The 7,641-nt window shown below is 53.7% G+C and overlaps 1 long non-coding RNA gene across 1 annotated transcript in view; it reads left to right on the top strand.

The window, feature by feature from the left end:
* Positions 1–518: 518 nt before the first annotated feature.
* Positions 519–7,641, top strand: part of LOC141374537 (uncharacterized) — a 51,589-nt gene continuing 44,466 nt past the window's right edge. Inside the window, exon 1 of the long non-coding RNA XR_012381516.1 lies at positions 519–626. This is a non-coding gene — a long non-coding RNA (uncharacterized lncRNA). The remainder of the gene's footprint in view (positions 627–7,641) is intronic.

Below are 7,641 nucleotides of genomic sequence, written 5' to 3'. Positions count from 1 at the left end.
TTGTGGAGGGAAATGACCAAGACTGCCTTCACCGCGCGCTCCAGGCCTGATCCTGTAGAGCCAGGCACAGGGGCAGGAGAGAGGAAACCATCCCTGCTGGGCGCCCCCCTCCACATTCGTTCTCTGTCTGAGGCAATGGGGAGCCCTCCTGTTAACACTCCCCTGCCAGTGAGGGGCAAGGCTGGCTCCCTGTGGTTTGGCCAGCCTAGGAGTCCAACACTAGACTCAGGGAAGTGCAGATGTGTATAGATGATTCCAGTGGTTTGGTTTGGAATGCGGTTTGGCCAGCCTAGGAGTCCAACACTAGACTCAGGGAAGTGCAGATGTGTATAGATGATTCCAGTTCTGATCCTGGGGGAGAGGGGAGTGGGGCAAAGCTGTGGGGGAGATGGGTCCAGGATGGGCAAAGGGACAAGACATATTTAGGACCAGGCAATTTGACCCTGTATCTCTCTTTCTCTTCCTCCATCCCTTGCTTTTATTCAAGTAACTGAAGGCTAAGTTGCTGGTCGGTTCACCCTGGGAGGGAAAGGTGAGAAAGGGGTACTGTGCAGCCTGAAGCCCAAGAGGGGAGGAGCAGAGCAATGTCAGCTTTGGGAATGCACATCACAGGACCCGTGATACAGGTGAGAGAGACCTCTGCCCTCCCAGCCCACCTCCCGCACAGCCAAAGCAGGGGTCAGGGCGCCACCGCTGGCTTTAGATTTGGCATGTGTCTTGGCCCCACCTCAGGAGGGCTCTTTGTCTCTCTGCCCAGGGGCTTGCTCAGGCTTTTGAGCTGCCTTCAGCCCCAAGCTCACGGTCAGGTGACTCTAGTGCTGTTCCAGAAGAGTCAAGTCTCACCACTTGCCGTCTGTAAAGAGCCTGCCCCTGGATCAAATCCCAGCTGCTTTCGGTTGTGGCTCCCCAGGGTGGGGGTGAAAGCCCTGTCCCCCAGGGCTCCCTGTGAGAGGATGCGGGCCTAGAGCTTAAAGCACGAGGATGCCCCCAGACTGAGCTTTTGTCCACGTCCTGAACCCCAGCCTGGCGCATCTGCATTCTCTGTACAACCCGGGAGATGCAAGAGCACGCAGACTGCCAACCCTCTGGCCCCTGGGCCTCTGAACTGAGGAAATGTCTGAATAATGAATGAGCCGGAGCACATCAGAGCGGTGGCCCTGGAGACGGTGCGGGCAGAAGGAGGGGCACGGACAGGTGGGGGGTGGCTGGGCGTGGGGAGAGATGCCAGGGGCCCCCGACGAGGGCCGTGGCCGTGGCTTCCGCTGCAGGTCAGAGCTATGGACTCGTAGAGGAAAGTGGCCACGAGAGCGTGTCTGTGGGTTGTGTTGCAAACCCTGGGCCTGTCACACATCTAACCTCCTGGTGCTGGCCCTGTTGTTTCCCAGCCTCGAACCTCCCACTCAGAAAAGCTACTTGAGGACTTTGCAAAGGTGGTTTGTGGAGCTGGATTAAGACTGTATGCAGGGCACCCTCCTTAGATGAAGATTGCAGGACGGGAGACTTTTGGGGGGGGGCATTTAGAGGAGGGCCAGATTAAGCAGGAAAGTGGCTGTGGTACACGTGACTCCTGCCAGGTGCTAGAGAAGGGCAACTTGTATGGGTGTTCCCAGCGGGGTTCAAGGGTCCTCGGGGCCGCCAGATGCTTGATTGCTTGGTGAGGAGACCCCCCCTCTTCTCTCGAGGCAGCCTGTTTCATTCAGCAGCTCAGTTAGGTGGGTGTCCAAGCATGTGACCTAGGCGTCCCCTGCCCCTCATTTTCTCTGCCAACTCAATACCATCCTTACACTTTCTGCATGGCCCAAAGGGGCCCCAGTTTCTGAAAACTCGGCCTGCAGACATAAAGGGATGTACCTTTGCTGGATGCTTGCCACATGTCTGGCTCTTTTCCTCGCTGAGCCCACGTGCTAGTTCAGATACATAAGCATGAGTATGTCCTTTAAAGAGAAATAACTGGAGGACAGAGAGACTGAGTAACTGGGCTCAAATTATACCCGCACTAATTAACTGGTGAGTTGGGATCTGAATGTGTGTGACTGAGCTGGGCTTGGAATTGGAAGAAGTTTTCATCCTTTTGTTGGCATTTTGGGGGCCTTTCAGTCAGGCTCTCTGTTGGGGCAGCTAGTCAGGTGCTGCCCATTGCCCCAGCCCCTCCAGCTCTCTTAAACCCTTTTGGCATAAAGTAACTACTAGGGCATGGGTTGGGCCAGGGGACCTGCCTGGCCCTGGATCTCGTTCCTGGGAATTTCCCCCCCTTTCTTTGCAAAGCCTGGTTGAAACAGGTGGATGTCCTGTATTTGTCAAGTGCGCAGGACCCACCCGGTAGCCCTTGTCCCTGGTCTTCCTGCAGGAGCATTTTTCCCAGGCCTTCTCTCTGCCAAGAGCAAGCATGCCACCAAAGCATGTGGGGGACCCTTCTGTCGGCTCAGAGCAGTTGCCCTCTGCCCACCCTCTCAGCCCGTCCTTTAGGTGGGAGGCAGCATCCCTGGGTTCTGAGGCCTTCCTCTCTCCCAGGTCCTCCTCTGTGCTGTGCCCTCCCGGGCCTGCCCTGGCTGCTGGCCGCAAATACCGGCCCCCATCAGAGCCCAGACAAAGCCTCTCTGCCTTGAGAAGAAGCTGGGCCTTGGGCCTCCCATTCCCTTGGCTTCTGCAAAGCTGACTTGAAGAGCTGGAGTCAGGAGCCCCACCCAACTCTGGCCCTGGGAGAGATGGTTAGGTAGAAAGCTTTTCAGCTTTGGTGGGAGCCAGCCTGGAGCACCAGAGGGCTGGGAGTGTCTTAGAACCTTCTCTAAACATATGACCCACCCAGGCCAGGAGGTGGGGGAGGCGTGCGCAGACGGCCTGATGCCCCGGTTCCCTGGATGCCGGGCTGGGCTCTGAGCTGGCCAGGCCCCATGAGAGCAAAGCCTCCCTGCCTGGAGATTCCCTTCAACCCAAGTGCGGTGTCACTACACCTCACAATGAATTTCGCTGTCGTTCATATTTTATTAGTATAAGTGCCTTAAAAGCAGATCAGAGATTCAACTAATTTGCTCATTAGTAAAAGGAAATTAGCCATTTGAGATCTGTTCTAATAAAATTAGCTTGGTGACAAACGCTTTGTTGCCATGTTTATTAGATTACCATACTCCCTGCATTTTAAAGGCCAGAGCAGTCCTCGGCAGCTCTTCGGGGTATTTTCAGAGCTTCTCTCTTCCTTGTTTTTGTTCTTCCTTTCAGGCCTGCGGAGACTCCGTTTTCCCCTTTCAAGGCTAATTGGGAAGGCCTGACCCAAATCTGTGTTCCATTCACACATCCCACAAGCCCTCACTTGGAGCTCGGGGTCTGTCTCCAGGCCCCTCTGCTGCCTCTTCCCTGGACTCTTTGCTTGGTCCCATCCCCCTGCCCCTCCCCCACCCATCCCCTTAAGTTTCTGTGTTGCCCATCCTTTAATGGAGCCAGCATCTCTCTGTTGCCCCCCACCCAAGATCAGCCCCAGGCTGCCAGCAGTGGTGCCCTCCACGCCCCGCACTCTCCAGACCTGCCAGGTGGGCCTTTCCTCCGGTCCTTGCTTGGTCTCCCATCCCATGGAGTCTTCTCCCTTACACTCCACCTTAGGACCACCCTGGCTTCACCCTGTCCCCTGAAAGTGACCCACCCCCATTAGCATGCTCTACTTACTTGTTTGCTTCCATCCTGCACGTGCTCGGCTGTCTGGGGCTCGGCTAGCATGGACAGAAAACTCCATGAAGCATCCTATTATAGGGCGAGCTGCCTGGAGGGCCCCACATGTGTCTGACGCCAAGGGAGGGCTGTGGGGACCGTGGGGAGCTCCTAACTGACCAGGACGTCATGACCTAGGAGCAAGTGCTCCCCAACACTGCCGCAGCACTCTGTTGGCCCCTCTCTTTTAGCAGTGTCTTGTCCTCCACCGTGCGTCACTTTCACGACCGCCATGAGCATTATTTACTCTGCACCAGGCACTGGGGGGTGGTCAGGGCTTATGTAGCAGTCTCTCATTTAATCTTCTGGCTGACATTAGCAGGTAGACCACTTGGTTATTCTGACTCGCAGGATACATTTCCTATAGCTCCCGTGCTGGTAAGCTGCAGGGTGAGAATGCGAACCCAGTCTGGTGTCTCTCCGAAGTACCGGACTCCAACCACTGGGCCATACCCTTCCTGAAGGGTTGGGGTCTGGGACCCTCACAGTGCCTGGCACAGACTGCCCGTGGTGGGTGCTCCAAGCATTTCTTAAACGTACAGGTGGATAGGGGAGGGATGATCAGACAGCCTCACCTCCTCCAGGGTCAGACGCCTGTTGGAGGGGGCACCTGGGCTGGTCCAGCAGAACCGGAGCGCTCATCCTTCTCGGCCTTTGCTGCCGGCAGCCCCAGGCCCCGCCTCTCCCTGCCCCTGCCCGCTCCCTCCCCTCCTGGCACAAATCACTGGCACAGACAACAGCGATGGGTTTATCCCGCAGGATATGACTCTGAATATTAGAATGTCAGAAGCAACAGCCCTTCGCAATAAGTTGCTGTCAGAGAGGAAATAAAAGGGGAGTTGCTGTTATTTAATTTGGAGCATTCAGGCGACAGGCTGGGCCTGAGGACTCACTGCTGTTTGCCCAGCAGCCGGGGCATCAAACCTCATAGGACCCAGCCTTGGATTCTCATCCTGCCTCCAGTCCCACCTTCCACCAGCCCCTTCCCCTCCCCCCATGTGTCCCACAGGGGGGCCCTGGTCTCACTCCTCAAGCCTCCCCTGCTTGCAGTGCTCTCCCTCCCCAGCCTTCCTTTGTCCAGCCCTTGCAGTCCTGCAGCCCTGCAGCCCTCGGCGAGCCCTGTGCTTCCCTGCTCCCTCCCCTGTACTGCCCCGCCCAGCTCTCCCTGCTCCTGCCACCTTTGCTGTGTTACTTATAATACACATAATATTTACTCTTATTGTCAATGATAATATTATCAATGCTAAACAACATTATTCTTGGTATTAGTTATTAATAATTAGAGTTATTGGGGTGCCTGGGTGACACAGTCCGGTGAGCGTCCGACTCCTGATTTCAGAGCAGGTTGTGATCTCAGCCCCGCATCAGGCTCTGCACTCAGTCTGCTTGAGATTCTCTCTCCCTCTGCCTCTCCTGCTCGTGCTTTCTTTCTAAAATAAATAAACACATCTTTAAAAATAATAATTAGGGTTATTAATACTGATCCTTGTTATACCCTTATCCTCACTGCATCACCACTCCGGTGAGGTGGACATGATTTCTCCTAATTTAAAGAAGGAGGAAACTGAGCCTCAGAAAGGCTAAACATCCAGGTCTTCTGACTCACATAAAAGAAGACACAAAGGAGGCCAGTCATAGTGGCCCAACAGTGCTTCCTGAGAGCCTTCCATGAGCGGCACTCTGGGAACACTGTGTCTCTCTCAGTTCTGGGCCCTCCCTGTTCGGTTTCTGACTGATTTGCTGCTCTGTTGCTTGCCCCCGTTGGGACTGCCACTCGGTCCAGCAGAGCTGTGGGCCTTGCCTGTTGCTTCCTCAACTGCCAACTGCCGGACGTGGGTTAGCTGGCATTCTGTTCCCAGTCAGGCGTCTCCGGCAATGAAAGTTCTTGTTTTTAATGGTCAGCATGGCCTGGGAAGACCCACAGCTGGGGGTGGGGATGTAAGCAATGCCAGGCCAGACTCCCATTTTTCTTACTCAGAGTTGTTTTTCATGAGCAAAGGCTTCTCAGTGGGTTGTTTTGCCTTTGATTGATTTTCAGAGTCCCTGAATGGTTGTTCTGTGTTTGACTATTTGGTCCCAGATTTTGGGAAGAGAATTTACTGGGCCTCTTTACTCCACCCTCCCTGGAAATATGCCTTGATTCTTGAGGCCGGGGTTTATCAATGTGTAACTTGAATTTTATTTGCAAGGGATGAAGAACACTCTACCTGTACTGTGTCTCATGAGATTCTTGAGGCCTTTGATGACCCGACCTTGCCTCAAGACAAAACCGATGTGGAGATTTGCAGGCTTGTCCCAGACCCCGGCTGCTTCCCCAGAGGTCTCCTCTACCCAGGGGGGAGGGCAGCCTCTGCACCAGCCGAGATATTCCAAGACCTTGAAGCCCCTCTACCCCCCACTGAGGGTCTGCTTGCCCACCAGCCCTACCTGAGGCATATCACTGATGAAAATGGAGGGGGTGGTATCCATCAGGGACCCCTCAAATTGTGACCCAATGTCCTCATGGGGCTTGTCTCGTGAGCACTCCTCTTTGAAGGAGGGCCTCCGTTCTACCTTTCCCTGGTGGAGGGATGCCACGCTCTGAGGACTGCTCGGACCTCACTGCCTCCAGGGCCCCAGAGTCTCTGGAGCGGCAGGTTTTGCTCTCCCCATACAGCTTTCTAAAACACAGCTAACTCACCGCGTTCTTGTTCAGAGCCTTAATGGCTCTGCACTTGCAATCGGATAAGCCTTCTAGCCTCGCATTCAAAGTCCTTCATGATGAGGCCCCAACTCACTTTTCTAGCCTTCACTCCTGTCAGGGTCCCTCACACTCTGTGCTTCAGTCCCGGGAGTTATTTGCTGCTCTTTGAACAGGACATGCTTGCTCGTACCTCTGTACCTTTGCGTATGCTGTTCCCTTTGCCTAGAATGCCTTTATCCCTTCTCCGTCGGCTAAGTCCCTCCCTTTATGACCCGTCTCGGTGGCCGCCTTGTCTATTAATCCTTCTCTGACTCCTCCCAGCAGAGGCAGGTTCCCTCCTCTGTCCTTCCCTGGCGCTCTGCCTTCTCCTGGGCCAGCCCATTGTACTTGTCCACCAAATCCAGTATCTTCTTCTTCCAAGTCTGCCTCTCTCTCTAGCCTATGAGCAAGCTGAGGGCAGCGGTGGTCTCCTGCTCATGTCTGTATCCCAGTGTCTGACACAGTGCTCGGCCCAAGGTAGCTTCCTAATAAATGTTTGTGGAATGTGAGAATGACCTTTCGTTAACCTTTTCTGCCAGAAGTGAGGTCTCTTAATGGCACACGGTAGGTTTTCAAGTGTTTTTAGTACAATTTGTGATCTGATTATATCCAAAGGGATCTACACGACAACATTCAATTCAATTTTTTACCATTTTGGGTGACTTTTAACTTATTTAATATTTATTGTCAGTAGCACTGGGAGACTCTGTCCTCCCCAAACTCTATATTGAGGCTCTAGAATTGCTTAATTTAGTTTTGTCCATCTGTTGTAAACAGTTGTCTTTGAAGCCTAAAGAAACATCCTCCCTCCCCTTACCCCACCAACCCCACCTTTGTCCTTTGAGATCAGGGGTCCTGGTGCTCACTGCTCCCACTATAGGCTTTTCTGGGACAGCTGGTGTGTGTGTGTGTGTGTGTGTGTGTGTGTGTGTGTGTGTGTAGAAACATTTGTGTTTGGAAGGAGGGAGCCTCATCCAATGGTATGGAATCAGCTTGTTATTTTATTATTTTTTCTTTTAATAATCAAATTACTGATGCTGGCATGTATTAACAATTAATCCTATAAATTCCTCTCTGAGCTGCACTGATCCCTCAAACAGGCCCCTTCCTTGATGGAATACATTCCAGGAGGGAGGCTCTAGAATGAATCCCATCCTTGCGAGGGGAATTGGTGATTTTGGACTCCTGAGCTGACACCTGCCCCATCTGGTAGCTGGAGG

Source organism: Callorhinus ursinus, unplaced genomic scaffold, assembly GCF_003265705.2.
Source record: "Callorhinus ursinus isolate GAN/ISIS: 27379988/994484 unplaced genomic scaffold, GSC_fseal_2.0 scaffold19, whole genome shotgun sequence".
NCBI lineage: Eukaryota > Metazoa > Chordata > Mammalia > Carnivora > Otariidae > Callorhinus > Callorhinus ursinus.
The sequence above is the reverse complement of the archived record's forward strand: the minus strand, read 5'-3'. Positions and strand labels throughout refer to the sequence as shown.